This window comes from Lutra lutra, chromosome 5 (genome assembly GCF_902655055.1).
Source record: "Lutra lutra chromosome 5, mLutLut1.2, whole genome shotgun sequence".
NCBI classification, from domain to species: domain Eukaryota; kingdom Metazoa; phylum Chordata; class Mammalia; order Carnivora; family Mustelidae; genus Lutra; species Lutra lutra.
The window spans coordinates 9,273,391-9,293,270 of record NC_062282.1 but is presented as its reverse complement, the minus strand read 5'-3'; the positions used below and the strand labels follow the sequence as shown (position 1 = coordinate 9,293,270).

At 40.7% G+C, this 19,880-nt stretch overlaps 1 protein-coding gene across 4 annotated transcripts in view; it reads left to right on the top strand.

Moving 5' to 3' along the window:
* Nucleotides 1-19,880, top strand: part of CTNND2 (catenin delta 2) — a 915,285-nt gene that overhangs the window by 296,167 nt on the left and 599,238 nt on the right. The window contains exon 1 of one of the 4 annotated variants that reach the window (XM_047730984.1): nucleotides 11,353-11,631. The exons of the other annotated variants lie outside the window; for them this stretch is intronic. The gene's annotated coding sequence lies outside the window, so the exon portion shown is untranslated. Of the gene's footprint in view, nucleotides 1-11,352; nucleotides 11,632-19,880 lie in introns of those variants that run through there. 4 annotated transcript variants of the gene reach the window in all.

Sequence of the window (19,880 nt, the reverse complement as noted above, 5' to 3'; positions counted from 1 at the left end):
TTATTTTATAAACATAAAATATATTATTAGCCCCAGGGGTACAGGTCTGTGAATCGCCAGGTTTACACACTTCACAACACTCACCATAGCACATACCCTCCCCAGTGTCCATAACCCCACCACCCCCTCCCAACCCCCCTCCCCCCAGCAACACTCAGTTTGTTTTTTGAGATTAAGAGTCTCTTATGGTTTGTCTCCCTCCCGATCCCATCTTGTTTCATTTATTCTTTTCCTACCCCCAAAGCCCCCTATGTTGCATCTCCACTTCCTCATAACAGGGAGAGCATATGATACTTGTCTTTCTCCAATTGACTTATTTTGCTAAGCATAATACCCTCTAGTTCCATCCACATCATCGCAAATGGCAAGATTTCATTTCTTTTGATGGCTGCATAGTATTCCATTGTGTATATATACCATATCTTCTTTATCCATTCATCTGTTAATGAACATCTAGGTTTTTTCCATAGTTTGGCTATTGTAGACATTATTGCTATAAACATTTGGGTGAATGTGCCCCTTCGGATCACTATGTTTGTATCTTTAGGGTAAATACCCAGAAGTGCAATTGCTGGGTCATAGGGTAGTTCTATTTTCAACTTTTTGAGGAAGCTCCATGCTGTTTTCCAGAGTGGTTGCACCAGCTTGCATTCCCACCGACAGTGTAGGAGGGTTCCCCTTTCTCCACATACTCGCCAGCATCTGTCATTTTCAGACTTGTTAATTTTAGCCATTCTGACTGGTGTGAGGTGGTCTCATTGTGGTTTTGATTTGTATTTCCCTGATGCCGAGTGATGTGGAGCATTTTTTCTTGTGTCTGTTGGCCATCTGGTGTCTTCTTTGCAGAAATGTCTGTTCATGTGCTCTGCCCATTCCTTGATTGGATTATTTGTTCTTTGGGTGTTGAGTTTGCTAAGCTCTTTATAGATTTTGATACTAGCCCTTTCTCTGATATGTCGTTTGCAAATATCTTCTCCCATTCTGTCAGTTGTCTTTTGGTTTTGTTAACTGTTTCCTTTGCTGTGCAAAAGCTTTCAATCTTGATGAAGTCCCAATAGTTCATTTTTGCCCTTGCTTCCCTTGTCTTTGGCGATGTTCCTAGGAAGGAGTTGCTGCGGCTGAGGTCGAAGAGGTTGCTGCCTGTGTTCTCCTCAAGGAATTTGATGGATTCCTTTCTCACATTGAGGTCCTTCATCCATTTTGAGTCTGTTTTTGTGTGTGGTATAAGGAAATGGTCCAGTTTCATTTTTCTGCATGTGGCTGTCCAATTTTCCCAACTTGGTCTTCAATTCTTATGTTAAAAGTCTAAGTTATAAAAGATTCTCTCTCCCATCAACTTGTAAACCTTCATATAGGAGTCTTAGTAAAGGGGGAAGTGATATCTGTCTCCTTTTATTTAAGGAAGCACAACTAATTCATTCAAATGTAAGCAGATAAAGAATTTTTTAAAAGATGTATTTATTTATTTTTAGAGAGAAACCTTGGAGGAAGGGCAGAGGGAGAGAGAGAATCCCAGGCAGACACCATGGTGAGTGCAGAGCCCAATGTGAAGCTTGATCTCACAACTCTGAGATCATCACCTGAGCTGAAATCTAGAGTAAGATGCTTAGCCAACTGAGCCACACAGGCTCCCCAAGCCGATAATAGAATTTTTAATTGTCTATATACAATATCAACCTTAATGACCTTTAAAATGATAGGCACAACCATAGTTGGTGAGGGATTAGTTAGTAGGTCAAGTAGACTTGGGGCAGCCCCGGGATGCTGGCTGCCCTAGGCACCTGGACGAATTTAGGGAAACTGATGTTTCTCATCAGAACTTCCTTTCTTCTAGGAAGTGGGGGGGGAGGGTGTTCTGATTCTTCAGACCTATTCAACCCCCCTCAGAACATGACGGTGCTATGGCTGTGCCACATGACCCCAGAAGACAAACTTAAAACCTTGCAGAGTTATAGAGATCTCTAGGGGTTAAGAACACAAGTACTTTTTTTTTTTTTTTTTAAGGTTTATTTATTCATTTGAGAGAGAAGGAGAGAGAGTGTGTGAGCAGGAAAAGAGGCAGAGGGAGAGAGAGACCAAAAAGCAGACTCCCCCAGAGCATGGAGCCCAATGCAAGGCTGGGTCCCAGGACCCTGGATCATGACCAGAGCTGAAATCAAGAATCGGACCCTTAACCAACTGAACCACCCAGGTGCCCCAAGAACATGAGTTCTGAAGTTAAACTGCTTACATTCCAATGCAGGTTCTAATACTTAAAATCTGTGTGATTTGGGGCACATTACTTAATCTTAATGGAATTACTTAATTCCAAATGTCTCTTCTCATCTTTAAATGAGATAGCAACTTGCTCCATTTGACTGTGTGCAGAAGCAATTGCAAGATTCCACTCTATGCTTAAGCTGCCATTTTGGTACAACAAAAAAGCCAGCTAGCCTCCTCACACAAGTATATGGACAAAGGCAGGCTCACAGGTGTTGAAAGTGAGTTCTTGTTATTCATTGGTGAGTTACCTACCCAAGAAAATGCCAGCTCGTCTCTTCCACATTATTATTATTTTTAATATTCCACAGTTCAGTTGTGGATTGAGGGAAACATATTTTTGCAGGCCAAATTTTGAACCAAGCAAGAATGAGAGAACATAACGTTTATCGACAGAGTGAGGGTAAGCCTCAGTTTTTCAGTGTCAGAGAACCATTTCATGCCAGATTGGTTGCTGTTATGAAGAGAGAAACCTTGGAATTTAGGAACTTTAAAGAAGTATAAGCAAAGCTTATAGGCATCCTGACAAACACTTACTTCAAAAAAAAACCATATCCGTTCTAGAACCAGCTGAAATTGTAGAATGCAGTCAAGGCCTCCATTTTTGATCCTAGTATTTAGGCAACACTCAGAAATAGCGACGATTTCAAAACATCTTGTAGAAGAGTCTTCAAAATTCTCAAAAGACAGTGTATTATTTCAACAAATGACAAGGCACTGATTCTATTGTGATTCTCATCAGTTTAATATGAAATGTTATAATCTCCGCAAGCAAGGTCCTTTTGGCAAAGGTCAGCCTGGACTGTTTAAGCCAGCTTCCTCTCCTCCTCCACAGGCATCCAACCCCACCATAGGACAAACAATGACTTTAGAGATTGTTCTTAGGTAGTAATGAAGAAATGGAACATAAAATATACTACAACTCATGAAAGATTGCTGACCAAAATTTAAATGTTTCAGTTAAAATAAAATAAAACCACAACAGCAACAAACACTGACTAGCAAACAAAGAGCACAGAGGACACTAGCCTCCTGGAATTCCGGAAATACTGAGAATATTGAACCAATTCTCCCGTGTGTAATTCCCAGCCCCGTGACAGAGCCCATTGGCCTTTGTATCTTAACTTTCCAAGATACAACTTAAATCTTAAGTTAGAGGACCCAGAATGTTCCAGGCTAAATGTAAGAACGTGTGCTATTACCCAGGGAGAATGTATCCTACAGGGAAAAATTACACCAAAGTGTCTATAGAATTCTGATTTGATTTATTGAAATGCATAATTGCAAAGAATTTATTCCTTTGTTTTAAAGGTATCCCTCCAATTTATTTGAACCTTATTTTATTTATTTTTTCTTTCTTTATTGATTGCAAAGAAATATTTTAAAGTATTCTCTTTGGGTAGCGTCTTAGCCAAACACATTGTGGGAAGAACTTAAAATGCTTAGTCATGCGCGTTTTCTTGTTGGTATTCCTTGGGTACCTCAGCCTAGGGCAATGATGTAATACCCAAGTCCGCCCAAGAAACAGGGCCCACTCTGTTTTGACACAGTATTATTCATGATCACCACTTTATATAAATGTTGGAGAATATCAACTAAAGACGGAAGCTAATTATGCAAAAAAATCGCAACAAATGCTACTCTTACTACTGGGAGATTAAGATACAGTGGTCTCAGTAGTCAGATGAATTGAGTTATTTCTTAGGAGTGAATGTCTTAATATGTGCTTGAGATATGGTAAAGGGTAAAACATGATAGACGTTGTCCATTCTGCCATAAAAAGACTCTTCTTTGTAATTTAAAATGTTAAAAAAAAAATGTTGCGTTCTTCCAAGGGGGGTGTGTGTGTGCGTGCACGAGAGAGAGAGAGAGAGAAGGTGAGAGACCGCTTTAAAAATGGGAACTCAGCATTTAAAATGAGAATTCTGGGTTTGTTATTATTAATATTACTTAGAAAGTGCATATATTCATAGTAAAACTGACACATTGTGGCATTTTAGGACTGTTCTATAGAACAGATGTATTTCCGCCTCTAATTAATTAATGCATTAAAAATCGTGATCTAAATTCATTTCTCCTGGAGTCTTTGCGGTTGTGCATTCAGTAGCTGGGGATTCCTGTCTCCAAGCTTTGTTTATGCCAAAAATATAAAGTCAGACAGATTTCATGAATTGATAGTTGGACAACATTAGGAATGCCAAAGGGCTTGCTGAACCTTTCCCGGATGGTCAACTGCACGTCCTATTTGAGAAACCAGGAGTGCTTTGAATACAGTGAAATTATTTCATGCCAGGATAGAGCACTGTCCCTGAAAATCCTCTGGTCTTCTTAATCCCTCATTGCATGAGCTCTAACTTAAGGCACAGAGTGAAGGAAGGCATGTGACTTGCCCAGTGTGAAAGGTCCCAAATAACTCGAGGGTTATATCCCAGTAGGACAAATAATGAACACGATATATTTTATTAGGGGATTTAGTATATATAGCCTACATTCCTAGTTACAGAGGTCAAATTTACACTGATTCGCAATCATGAGCTTGTGTATGATGTCATGCGTTTCCAGCCTCCAGTCCCCAGTGTCCTACTTCTGACTGTGTGTGACACCAGGTAGCGATGGCTGAGAAACAGCAGGAAGCCCGGAGTTTCAAGTTCATCCAAGTAGCTGTCACTACCAGGGCCCTAGGCAAAAGGCCAGCATTGTTTGTCTGAGTTGCTTCCTCTTTCTTTTCTCCTCTTTCCCCTAATATGTCCTGCCATCCATTCTGGCCATGGGCAGCCGAGATAACTGCAGCCTGCAAATGAAAAAAGGCTGAGCTGGCCCTAAAAATATTACTCCTGGTAACTCTTTAATTGCAGAAGGATCTTTGTGCTAAAGCCTCACCATGCCCCTTGAAAGGCAGACTTGGCAATTTGGCTGTCAATCATTTGTAATTTTATACCTTAGAGTCCGGAGGGATAATAAATAGAATTACAGAGTTTTATACTGGAATGCTGATTCTGAGAAAGTAAAAAGCCAGAATTTCAGGAAAGAGTCAAGTCTTTAAAAAAAAACTCTTCTAGGGGCGCCTGGGTGGCTCAGTGGGTTAAGCCGCTGCCTTCGGCTCAGGTCATGATCCCAGGTCCTGGGTTCGAGCCCCACATCGGGCTTTCTGCTCAGCAGGGAGCCTGCTTCCTCCTCTCTCTCTGCCTGCCTCTCTGCTTACTTGTGATTTCTCTCTGTCAAATAAATAAATAAAATCTTTAAAAAAAAAAAAACTCTTCTAAAGATAGTTTTATGGAAAGCATAAAACTATTTGTATTATACTTACTTGGAAATCATTACAAAATCTGTCACTGTTTATAATGTTAAAGCTTTCCTATATTAATTAGTGCTACTTATTCTTTTATTTTGCTGTCAGTATTAGTAAACAAAAGTGGCTAGAACATCAAAATTCTTGGAGTATTATAATGCGGTTTCTTTCTTTTGGGCCCAAGAAATTAGATCATTTGTGTAGAAGGGCACAACATAGTGAATTATTTTAAAACTGATGAGGCTGCAACAAATAGTGATTATTTCTTCTTTCTTTAGTTCTGATTTTATTTTGTAAGACGTAAAAGCTTATATTTTCATTTTAAAATAAATTGGTAAGAATATTGCTGGAAACCCCTGAGTTTGAAATGGTATTTTATTTTAGACTCAAGAACGTTAATAGGTAAATAATGTCCCTGTTTTCATTCATGTCTGATATCTAGGACTGAAAATAATTTAGGACTTTGTTTCTTTCTTTTTTTTTTTTTTTTAGATTTTATTTATTTGACAGAGATCACAAGTAGGCAGAGAGGCAGGCAGAGAGAGAGGGGGAAGCAGGCTCCCCGCTGAGCAGAGAGCCGGACTCGGGGCTGGATCCCAGGACCCTGGGATCATGACCTGAGCTGAAGGCAGAGGCTTTAACCCACTGAGCCAACAAGGCGCCCCTAGGACTTTGTTTCTTAAGAATAATAAACATTCAGAAAAGTGCATGCATCATGAAGTACAGCTTGCTCAAGGTCACGTGTGTAAGACTCAGCTGTATACTGTGTTTGGTTATTGGTTCGTTTTTTTTTTTTTTTTTTGCTGATTAGTATCTCATTGTGCACAGAGGCCATACTACATTTATCCTTGTTCAGGGGTGTGTTAGTAGTGTCCATTTGGGGCTGATTTGAATATTGCTGGTATGAGCATCAGAGCAGATGTCTCTGGTGTGCTTATGGGCACCTTTCGGTTGAGTGTATACCTAGAAATAGAATTTCTTCCTTTTTTATTCTTTTTTAATTAACATATAATGTATTATTAGCCCCAGGGGTACAGGTCTGTGAATCGCCAGGTTTACACACTTCACAGCACTCACCATAGCACATATCCTCCCCAGTGTCCATAGCCCCCACCACCCTCTCCCTACCGCCCCCCAGCAACCCTCAGTTTGTTTTGTGAGATTAAGAGTCCCTCATTGTTTGTCTCCCTCTCGATCCCATCTTGTTTCATTTATTCTTTTCCTACCCCCCCAAACCCCCCATGTTGCATCTCCACTTCTTCATTTCAGAGAGATCATATGATAGTTGTCTTTCTCCGATTGACTTATTTCGCTAAACATGATACCCTCTAGTTCCATCCACATGGTCGCAAAAGGCAAGATTTCATTTCTTTGATGGCTACATAGTATTCCATTGTATATATATACCACATCTTCTTTATCCATTCATCTGTTGATGGACATCTAGGTTCTTTCATAGTTTGGCTATTGTAGACATTGCTGCTGTAAACATTTGGGTGCACGTGCCCCCTTCAGATCACTATGTTTGTATCTTTAGGGTAAATACCCAGTTGTGCAATTGCTAGGTCGTAGGGTAGCTCTATTTAGAAATAGAATTTCTGAGACACAGAGGATGCACATGAAGAGCTGTAGAAGAGATTGAAAACCATCAAATTCATTTTGCTGTCTTACAGTTCCACTCACAGTCTATGAAAGTTCTGGTAACACCAGATATTTGTCAGTTTTTGGCACTTTGTCTCCTCTCTTTTTTGCTTTAACCATTCTAATGTGTGTTCCATGCCATTTTAATGGCATTCCATGGACATCTTAAATTTCGTATCCCTTATGAGTAATAAAGTTGATCATGTTTTCATTTGTTTATTGCCTGTGTGGATAGCCTCTCCTGTGAAGTGCTTGCTGATGTATTTTGAGCTTCTTAATACTAGGTTTCCTATCACATACTGTATTTTGGACTTTTGATGATGGTATAGAGATAGAGATAAATACACAGACACACGTAAGGATGAGAATATTTCTTCCCGCCAGTGCCCCTTCACTTTCTCAAAGGCATCTTGATAAGCAGCATTTTCCAATTTCACTATAGCCCAATTTATGCCTTTTTAATTCCTCTTATGGCTAGCACTTTTGCAGCCTGCATAAGGAAGCCTTGGTTTCTTTAAGGCCATTCATGTGTTCCCTGTTTTACTCTCAAAACTTTACTGTTTAATCTTTCACCTCTAGAATGATGCTCCATATGGCATTGATTTTTCTATATTTTTTGAGATGGAGTCAAGGTGCGTTTTTCACCAGATAGACACCCAGGTGAAAGTACCATCTTCCCACTGTGTGGCACTTCCATGGTTCTCATAAATTTGATAAAAGTGTGATTTGGTGTCATAATCTCTCCTGATCTAAGTTCTGTTGGATTCTTCTTATACGGATGTCCTATGGTCTTAACTACTACTGCTTTGTAATGTGCCCTCTTATCTCACAGGTTCAGTCAGTCTCTAGATTTGTTTCTTTCCTTCAAGACCACTTGCTCTTCTTGGCCCTTTGCATTTTCATGTAAATTTTATTTTATTTATTTTTGGGGGGTTTTTTTATGTGAGAGAAAGAGAACATGAGAGGGAGAAGCAGACTCCCTGCTGAGTAGAGAGCCCAATATGGGACTCAGTCGTGGGACTCCAAGATCATGACCTGAGCTGTAGGCAGTCTCTTAACCAACTGTCCCCCAGATGCCCTCATGTATATTTTAGAATCCACTATCTACTATCTCAGCCCCTCCCAGCCAGAAAAAAATCCAGGTTTGGATTAGAGTATTATTAAACCTTTCAGTTAACCAAAGGAAGCTGAAATCTTTACAATACTTAATCTACCAACCATAGCATGGTATATTTCTGCAATACCATCATTTGGGTCTGCTTTAATTTCAATAGCGTTGTATAGTGTTTAGACAGGAGGTCTTAGATTACCTTCACGTGGATTTATTCCTAGATATTGGATATTTTTCTCTGCTATTTGTAAATGGTATTGCTGTTTAATGTCTTTATTGCTGACACCAGAAAGAAAATTGATGTGTTTATACATTGGCTTTTTGTTTTGACTTTATTGTTGAAGACCTCCAGTGCAATGTTAAATAGAGTGATGATAGCAGTGAATAACATCTCTACAAAAAAGTTTCAATATTTAACTCTGATTGTAATTTTTAGGAAGGTTTTTTTTTCATTATCAAATTGAAGGGATTCCTCTCTATGCCTAGTTTGCAGAGATGGTTTTTTCAATTATGAATAGTGTTGAATTTTATGAAAGTCACATATTTAGGCCTTTTTAGAATTTAGTTTAAACTATTAATTATGGCTATTCCACAATGTTTAGTTTATTCTATTTCTTTTCTAGAAAAAGCAAAATCAACAAAAATGCAATACATTAGTAATATAGTTCCATTTACAATTATAGTAGGAACAGAACTGGCCACAAATTCATATAAAGAAGGGACACAGAATGTAGCTATCACTTTTCAGATATCATACATTGTACAAATTTAATTTTTTAAAATGATGAAGGAAGGAGGGAAATATGGAAGGGTGGGAGGGAAGAAGAGAAGGAGGGAAGAAGCAACAGCCATGACTCAGACACCTTCCCTGAAACACTGAGCTCTGAAGACATGAGGGGACACAGAGAAACAGGAAGTCCTGTGGAGGACAAGTTCCAGCAAGAGAGAATCATGTTGAAATGGGAGATGTTACAAGCATGTGGTCTTTAACCTTCACGTCACTCACACTCAACACCTTTCTTCTCCTCAATCTGTGATTAAGCAAAAGCCAAGGCAAGGTGCGTTGTCATAATTCCCAAGGAAGTAATAAACTGAAGAGTTTAAATATAAGACAGTAGATTGACACTATTACAAAAAAGTCGGAAAAAAAGAAATCAGAAAGAGGAGAAAGTAACATACCAGTCATATACAAAATGCAGAGAAAGTGTAACTCCAGGAAAATTATATTACCCCCAAGTAATATAAGAGAACATCAGCTGTAATGTTTTTATAGCCTGAAGAAAGTTAGAATCATGGGAAAAAAAATGAAATCAAAGAAAGGATAAGACAGATGTCAGGAAAGAAATAATAAGAGTAGGCAACACTGATGGAAAAATAGGAAAAAGTAAAGCCACCGCTTCAATGAAACTACATCCAAGTCACGGAGAAGCCTCAATATTGCAGAAATAAAGAGGACTGGCATGAGGAGATAGAACAGAAGAGAGGGGTAAAAAGACAACAAAAGCAACAAAAAAGATGATAGATGTGGAAGAGAGAAAACTGGGAACCAACATGTGGGTGGTTGTTGTTCTTGCCTGGAGAACTCTTTTCTTAAAAGAGAGTCATGTTAGCCTGCTTTTTAATTCTCTTCTTCAGTTTTCAGTGTCAGAAGGTATCTGAATGATGTATTCACAAAAATTGTATAATCATCTACATAAGGCCATGTGTCGTGCAAGTCAGGGTGCATCCTCATGAAGGTCAATGAAGGTCAATGGTGTTTCCAGAGGCACCAGGAACACCCAGTTTTGGGAGAACAATGCCCCCAAGAGGTATGGATATTTGCCTATGTTGCACCCAACAGAAAATCTTATCAAATATGAACTGACAGAAAATACTGGCATCCGTGAGCTGTCCTTGCAAACTGTGTTAAAGACAACATTGATTCAATCAAGACTAAGATCAAGGTGCATGATTTAGGTCTAGACATACAACTGTATTAAAAATGATTGGTCTATGGAGGGTGTGGGATCAGAGCTGCCCTTTATGAAAGTAGGAAGTTTGAATTTTTAATAAGAAGCTTATGCTGTTTTAAAAATAATCAAACCTAGTTTTTAAAAGTCACCTTCTTTAGCTCTTATTTGAGCTACCACCAAAGATGATTCTTTTCAAACGAGGACTCTCAGCATTTCCTTTCAACATCATCAAGTATTACCCTAACAATTATAGTTGTATGTTGTTTTAGAATTGAAGAAAGTACTTCTTCAGCAGATAACATCTTGTTAATATAGTGCATCATTACATTGGGGTGCTAGGTCTGTTTAAATAAGTTACCCTAGATCATCTAATTATAAAATGTGGACCTATGGTCCATTGGACACACAGCTGATAAAAATGTCTTTAAAATACATGGAAATCGTGGCTAGAGTAGAATCAAGTGAAAGGCTCAAAGGAGTTTTTTGAGGTAGTGAAATGGCTGGGAGTGGGTAGGGGTGGATATTAGCATATAAATTTAGCTTTAAAGTCAGCATCTGGACAAGTTCTCTTTCCTGTAAGCCTTCAGGTGTGCTAGAGTTTGCCATATTTTATACTTCTTTCGAGTTGCAATCTCCTTTCAAAAATAAAATAATTTGAATAAACTTACGTTTTTCAAACTGTCCCTTTTGAAATAAAAACTAGACCAGCTTTGAGTATGAACTCTAAGCAATCTCGAATCTATCTCTTTGCTTTGAATTCACCAAGGAAACAAAGTCTAGATTCAGTCTGAGACTAATTTTATGATTCTGTGGGGTTTTTTTCTTTTCTCTTTTCCTTTTTTTTTTTTTTTTTTTTTTCGTTAACGTTGTGGCACGGATAGCTAAGGATCCAGATACACATTAGGGCAAAGGAATGGAAAATCAGAAAACTAGAATTTGCTAAGCAGGCTAGTGGGAGGGTCCTTTTGTGATGAAATGTTGCATAAATAATGCCGATGGGGGTCTAAATTCACCGTTGCCATGGAGACCTTTGTGCCTGGCTGAACTCAATTCTTTTCTAAGACCGCTACCACTAGGCTTGTGGTGTCTCTGATGCGTCTTGCTTTGCTTTCTCTGCAACTGTTTGGCGAGTGAAAGAAGAAATTAAACTATGATAATTCGGCATCCTGACTTTTTCGAGACTGGTCTTCCACTCCCTTCGTGATTTTTGAGCTTCTCTGGGGTTCCTTTCAGCCCCGGTTCAGGGAGGGAGGAGCAGGTGGGGAAGCGTCTGGAGCCGCTGCCGGGAAGGAGGGAAAAGTCACCCTTCATCTTTGTGACTAGTCCACTTGTTGGCTGGACCACAGTCTCCAGTATTTAAGGACCACTGGTCGCCCCAGGTAAAAGAGAAACAAAGTGAAAACGGGACGCATTTGTCTTTTTGATGCTTTCACTCTTGATGTTGTTTGTGTGATGATTTGTAGCTAAAGTTTTAAAGCTGTAGGTTGGGAATTATGGGTGGAAAACCCGGGGGGGGGGGGACTTTGTTTCCGGTCTCACGGTTGCCAGTCAGTTTATTCAGTGTATTAATGTTGAAATCGTAAAAGCCAAGTGACCGAATTCAACAGGACGCCGTGGTAAGGATCCATGTGCCATTTCTCTCTTAGCCAAGCATTATAACTGCTTGATAATTCTCTGTAGTAAAACTTGGTGTATCGTAGATACATACTTTAGATTTCATGAAAGTTACGGTTAGCCATGTCAATACCCACTTGTAATTGAGAATTAAGTAATTAAAAGTTGACTTGGAAATTGTGGGCTGCTTCCCGCGCTTCCCCCCACCGCCACACACACAATTAAATGGAGAACCTCGCTCAGGAAGAAATTAGTTGTTGAGAGCAGTAAAGGCATGAACATCATCCAGCCAGTGTCACTGTGTAAAGTAACTAAAAATTCAGTGTATTGGACAGCTAATTTGTTGCACTGCATTCCCTGTCTTAACAGAGTACTTGGTTCTCAGTGATGAGCGTTGTATTAGAATTGGAATGCAATAATTGCATGTTTTGATCATTCTAAATGGTGTAAATGAGATGCACAAATCCCGTAATTACAGAAAACCTTTACCATACAAGCGTTTCCAGATTGCTTGTATTCACATAACTCATTGAGAGAATCATTGACCCAAATTTACAAAGACTTCATAGATTTCACCTCTTTCGCCGCTCGAGTTTGGAAAATATTTGTGTACTCAACAGGTTGATAAAACAAATTGATTTCAAAAAGCTGGGGGATTTAACAGGTGGCATTCTCTGGGAATTGTCTGTTAGATTGCTATATATTTATGAGATAGGCGTACTCTGTAGCATTGTAAGTAAAATGGAATGAGGACTCGAAATCTTTAGGTTTTTATTTTTAGTGTTTCAAATGGATGGTAAGAGTGACAGAATGATTTCCAACTTAACTGTGACAATCACAAGATAGAATTTCTATTTGATTAATGTTATTTGAAATTTGAATGAATTGTGGCTCGGATACTGAGGGCAAATAATGACTAAGTTGACATGAAGAAATTTTTATTTTTATCAGGTGCATGTTCTGGCATGTGGTTTTAAGGTTTTAATTGACTTGCATAGGTATGATTTATTTTAGAGAACCCAACAAGACTTGAAGACTTGAAAATACTCTGGGAGCACCTCTTAGTAATTATTCATTTCAATTAAAGTTAAATTTTATTTTGATCATATTAAAGCTAAGAAATCTTTTCATTTTTAAGTGATGGAGGCAAATTCAAGGGTATTCACTGAGAAGAGATACTAAAGAAAACTTTGACCTTTGAAAATGTTTCCCATGCCTTGATCATTATTTAATAACACTGCCTACATGTAAAGGTAAATGGTCACAAGCTTCACTTGGAGAATACAGTGTCTAGGCACTCACCCTTGTGGAACACTGATGTCATGGATTCAAGAGACATCGGGTTGTTAAACTAGAGGGCACAGTATATGCATGTGACCCAAATAGTTTTTAAACAAATAACAAGTTACCCAACTCCGTGATGTGATTGCCATTACTTCACATTGGTTAAATAGAAATATTTATATGGGAAGAAAATTTAAACTATTTTTAAATTTGTTTTTTAATCCTGGTATTTATATGATGCGAATGCCATCTGACAGCTTAGTAAATCAGATCCTTCAGGGGCCATCCTAAACCATAAGCAGAGATCAAACAAAATGTGATTTCAAAGAAATATGCCTTTTGAAGCTATTCAAAGGCCAAATTGCAAAATGTCCTCCTGGACTATTTACTCATAAGTTTTATGCACACAATTAAGAAGAATAGTTTTAATTGTGAAAAAAAAAAATATATATATATATACACATTCCCAGACAATTCCAGGATTGGCCCAACTCAGGATTACATTGATAGGTCACAAAATTACAGCTAATACGTTTGACCGAAAGTTCCAGTTCAAATGGTTTAGGAACAAGGCTTGGTGTTTGTGTTTCTACAAGAAGCTTGTTAACATGTGAATTCTGAGTTAGAGCTCTTTTGTAATTCTTCTGTCTGCCTTACCTTACGCTCAGCAAATCCTTGTTGAGGCCCTCCCATGTGCTAATACTGTATGCCACGCACCAGAATGGAAAGAGGTATTCCCTGGAGTCCATGAACTGAAAAGTCTGGTCTGGATACAGATGTGAGAACTCCTGACTATGATGCAGTGAAACACCTGTTTTAGTGGAGTCATGGCCAAGGAGAGTGTGCCGCAGCACTGTGCGCTGTATGGGGCCTTCAATACGGCCATTCATCCTGCCAGCCTGAGATGCAGAACAGTTAAGGAACGTTCACAATGTAACTGCTAAACAGTGACTATAAGGATAATTTCTAAATAGCAGCCAGAGAATGTCTTTGAAAACATAAATGCCATCATAGAGAGTCCAAGTCAAAGCCACGCAGTCTCTGAAGCCCCCTGATGAAGTGCCTCCACCTACCCTGTCTCCCCCACATTTCCTAAGTCTTCTCTTGTGCCCTTTCCTCAGCATAGCAGACACTTCGCTTTTCATAGAACATGCTCCCAGCATGTGGCCTTTCATTGGCATTTTTCTCTGCTGAAAACAGTGCAGCAGCCCCCCAGCCCTAATCCAGACCTAGATAGGCACACGCCCCCTCCCCACTGTGTCCTCCCGCAGATGTCACATTGTCAATGAGTCCAGTCTTGATCACCGTATTGAAATTACCTCCCCATATTGTTTTTGTTGTTTTTTGTTTTTTAATTTTATTTATTTATTCAACAGACAGATTATAAGTAGGCAGAGGCAGGCAGAGAGAGAGGGGGGAAGCAGGCTCCCCGCTGAGCAGAGAGCCTGAGCGGGCCTCGATCCTAGGACCCTGGTTTCGTGACCTGAGACTAAGGCAGGGTCTTAACCCACTGAGCCACCCAGGTGCCCCCGGCCGCATTGTTTTTCTCCAGCGCCTTTACCACAGGCAGTGCTCTAAGTAATGTACTGGTCCATCTCGTTCAATCTCCATTTTCTCTGCCAGAATATAAACTTTACAAGGGCAGGGATTTTTGTCTGTTTTATTTTTTACTGAGGGATTCCCAGCCCCTACACCCATGCTTGCCTTATTTATGGAAGGGAAAAATAAAGAACTAAGTATAGATTTTCAGCGCCAGACAGTGTTCTACTATGCTGTTGTTTTTGCGGATTATAAAAACAAAGTAGAAAATACTCGAATTTATCACTGGCCAGCCAATATTCTAACATAAGTGTGAGAGAAAGTGGTCAAATACAAGAGTTTGCTCATAATTGATTGTGTACCAACACTCAGCCAAGTATCACAGAAGAGGGGGTTGAGAATTTCCCTTCTAATCCATGGTCAGTGGCATCGGATGGATTCTTAGTGAGAAAGCCCCGGGGTGTTCTCCCAGCTTCCCCCCACTAGCTGTGGAAATTTGACCGGTATCTTCTGCTTCAGTAGCCATCTGTTGCTTCCACTGTAAACTCTGTGGCTTCTACTGTAGTGCTCCACTGTCTCTGAGGTTCTGGTGATTTATCTGCATATTCTCCAAAGCATTTTGTAAGGAACACGCAAAGAATTATACACAATCTCTACAATACGGTATCATCTATTTCTTTGTGCTCGTAATGTTCATCAAGATGAGAAAAGAGACACTGTGGCCTGGATTATTATGTGCTCATATTCAGTCAGCAGTTCTGTTAAATAAGTTCTGCTCAAAAGTCAGAATGCATTTTGAGGATCCTGAGAATTACCAATCCATATAAATTACGTCCATGGCGGTGTCTCATACTGTGGCCATACGTGACGTTGGCTCACCTGGAGAGCATCACAACGGTAAGTATAGGTTTTGTCTGTTGGTGCCGCTAGTCCCCGCCTCTATCCTGCAAGTTGTCTTACCTTTGACAAGTTTAATTAAACTTAGCACTTAGAGTTTTAAAATAAACTTCGCAAGCTCTAAGAATTTAATAAACACTACAGTGTGGCTAATTACAACAGTAACCTTCTTCAGCGTGGAAATTTTTTTTTTTTTTTAAATGTGAGAGTTACTTCCTCAAGGAATGAACATGTTGAGTTTCCTCTGTGGCTTCCATACTACTGGCTCATTTTTCAAGATGAAAAACTAATCATAAGCATTGGTCAGTTGTCTCCTTACTTCTGTATGAAGCAAAGAGATGGTTGTTGGAACCTTTGTGTTTCCTTAGGTCTCAGCTGCTGGTAGCATGTAAGGGTAATAGTTGGCTTCCTGGGCCTCCCACGAGGGTAATTCCAAATAGGATTTTTTGTTGCATGGCTTCCACATCATTCACACATTCCTTCTTTGTGAATTTCAGCTTCAGCTCATTCATGCTCGCGTGCTCTTCTGAACCAGCTTCTGGTAATTTCCGTCAACGTTTAATAGAGTTTCTGCGAGAGAGACTATATTCAGTGTTGAAATGTTAGAGCACTTAAATGTGGGTGTTAAGGTTGGGGCTCAGCTGCACCCGTGTGATCACACAGCACTTCCGCCAGAAAACAGAAACCGTAAATATGGAGGGGAAGATGACAAAGGTTTATAGAGGGACACTTTGAGTGAGCTGTGGGGCTGTGGCTACATGCCTAGGCCCAGGGGTTGTTGGGCCGTTTGGTTGTTGGCCCTCATGCTGAACTGGACATTAGTTTGTGGACTCTGGCATATTCTGGCTTCTACCTTGGCAGATGTAGTGCACAAATACTGCCAAATGTCATACATTTCCCTTGTAGGGACTCACCTAATTTCTAGGCATATGACCTTAAATAAGAACTTTGAATTCTTTTGCTTAAAAATGTGTAAACCTGGGGCACCTGGGTAGTTTCAGTCAGTTAAACATCTGACTCTTGAGTTCAGCTTAGGTTATAATCTCAGGGTCGGGGGATCTAGCCCTACACAGGACTTCACGCTCACTAGGGAGTCTGCTTGAGATTCCCTCTCTTGTCTCTCTTCCCCTCCCCCTGCTCACAAGCTCTCTCTCTCAAATAAATAAATATTTTTAAAAATGAAAACAAAGTGTATAAACTAGGACACCCGGTAGCTCAGTTGGTTGATGTCTGACTCTTCGTTTCGGTTCAGATCATGCTCTCAGAGTCCTAAGATCAAGGCCACGTTGAGCTCCACAGGTCGGTGGGAAGTCCTTGTGAGGATTCTCTCCCTCTTCCTCTGCCCCTCCCCTAACTCATGCTCACTTTCTCTCTCTCAAATAATAAATGTTAAAAAATAAAAATTTACACCTGGGCCTTTTATTTGTTATTGCTCTGAGTAATCACTGTTAGACTTACTGAATGCAGCTAGTATCTGCTTACAACATCTCATTCAATCCTCACAAAGCCCCCATGTGGTAGATATTGTCCCTGGACTATAGATGAGAAACATTAAGAAGAGTAATTATTTCATTATGTGGTATGTCTGAGATCACAGAAGAAAACTGTGCAAGACTTTGAATCCGTATCTGCTTAACTCTGTAGCTCCCTCCACTTCATCCTTTGTCCAATGGCATTGTTGAGTTTAAACATCTCACTTAGATTCTGTGTTGATTTTTGCCTTTTTGTAGAGCCCCTGTCCCTGCATGGCATCTCTCTCCTTGTGTTTCTCTGCTGGTCGCCTCTCGCCAGGTGCTCCAGGCTGTTCTCCCTATTACTGTAAACAGATGGACCTGCTCATCAGCGCGCTCATTCAGAATCCTGCAGGGCCCGGAGCTCAGGGATTGGGAATGGTGTGCTAGGAGTACCTCTCTCAGAATCAGCTCGAGCACGGATTGTACAGGCAGCTTCCTGGCTCAGAGTCTCAGAGGCTGGGCTGCACATCTGCAATTCTAAGAGGGCCCCTAGAAGACTGCTGGACCCAGGGGCATTTGAGAACCCCCTGTCTGATCTTACAGATGCAAAAACTGGCTGTGAGTGAGGAGGGTGGGAAGACAAGTTCGAGGTGGAGCCGAGCATTCCCTGCCCGGAACTACTGGCGGGGGGTGGCAGGATAGAGACTGGGGGAGTCCCAGCTGCCACAGTGGAAACTCGTGGGTTCAAAGTGATAGAGATTGAAGGGGTCAGTGGTATCTGGTTGGTCTCAATCTCGTTTTTTTCCAGTCCTACTCTCTGCCATGCTGTATTTGTTCATGTGCAGGAAAGAGAGACCAAGACACAGAGATGGAGGCAGATGGAGGGGGAAAGGGCTCTTAGCCCGATCTGGTGATGTCCTCTTCCTTTCCTCATTTCCTTCTCCCCTCACTGCTCTCATTTGCAACCATTGTGTGGCGTGGCTGATTGCGCACCCTTTGACCCTATGCAATAAGTCCACGGATGTTGATATGTCTAGAGCATCTCCTAAGGCTGTTTTAAATTAAATGGCTTAACATAGTTATTACATAGTGCTATTGACTGAGTCTCTCCTACTCGCCAGTCCCTGTCCTCAAATCTAGGATGAGAACCACAAGACCACTGCCTCTGTGGAGCTGCCCTTCTAGTTGGGGCCAGAGGACAAATGACCGACTGCTGTTACTCTCACTCCCTCTCCCTTCAAAAGAACTACAGAGTGGGAGTAGAGTTCCTGTGGGTGACCTAGAGGCTCTGCCCAACCCAATGAGACCCGACAAGTTTGTCCTGGGCAGTGCTCTGTGAGAACTTTCTCTTTACTCTCATTCTTAAAAGGAAACCAGGTCAACAACTTTATTACCATGCCTTGTCTATAGGGGATGTTGATGCCTTGGGGTGACTTTGAGAGTATGTGCTTTCAGTGGAGACAGAATTCATAGCATATCTAACCAGATGTGAAACAGGCCTCTTAGCTATGGGGTAGCAGGAAAAAATATGGGCCTGGGGGCCAGAGGCTGAGATTTATATGCCGGCCCCAGTGTGCTCCAAATCGTAGGACTCTAAGAAAATGTGGGCATACTTGGTGCATAACGTTCTCTCCATCAGAAGAGTGACCCTCATCCCCTTGACATAGGTGCACTGGGATGTCATTTGCGAAGCATAACTTCATGTTGGTAACTTCCTCCTCCATCCATGGAACAGCATTTCACCGGCTCGGGATGATCAGTGGCTACTCCTGGGCTGTAAGCGTTTAGTTATTTTTGGTAATGTGTTATTCATCTTAGAACAATGTGGATGTTCCCGGCTTTTGAAGGCAGAATTCTAAAGGGGTTTCAAGTGAGGAGGTGACTGTGTTACCCTAATCCATGCAGCTGATGGTCGGAAAGTCCAGGCCTGGTGCTGCTGCACTGTGCATGGTGCGGTCACGGATCGTCGTCAGCCTGAGTGCACTGCTAAAGAGTGGTGGTAGGTGAGGCCACCTCCCAACTCTTCTTTTTGTTTTCTTTTTCTGTTGTTGCTTTTTTTTGTTTGTTTGTGTGTTTACTTCTTTATTGGGATATTTTCAGAAAGAGCAATTGAGTGGAATCAAGCTCCAACTCTGGTATTAATTTTATTTCATTTTCTTTCCTTTCCCTGGTGTGTCCTGGAAGGGCTGTGAAGCTGCTATCTCTACTTACTTAATCCCTCTGCACCTGAGTTTCCTTACCTGCAAAATTAGAGTCTTCAGCTCTGTGATCCCTTCCAAATGAATAGGATTTTATTATCTCTCCTGTAGGGGCTTCCTGGTGCCAAGGTAGGGGTACAACTTTTAGCTGGGGAGCAAAGATGAGCTAAGGTGGGCTCTCATCCGGGTCCCTGGACGAGCCTGTGTGTGTCTCTCACCCAGGGACCTCCAGCCTTTGCTAATTTCACTCCTCTAATCGGTTAGACTTTCGAGCAAGAACACCCATTGTATGTCCATTTATTTGTACATGATGTAAATGCACGACTATATAAAAATCCATATGTTAGAAAATATGATAAAAATATCACAGAGGTGAGAGAGGTGACAACAAGAGTTTAAAATATAAGTTCACACCTGTACTTCTCCTACCCCAGGGAATTGCCTTGTGCACCCCGCTTCAGAGCAGTGTTGCTCTGACTGAGCCGCACAGCTCAACAGTGTCAGGAAGTTAACAATCATTCAGATTCAGAAGCTGAGATATTAGAATAGGAATGTTTGTTCCAGCTCAGCCGTGGTCCTTGTAGGACCCTCCTGTCTTGATTATAACCAGATTTGAGATCGTTGATAAAGATGATCATGCAG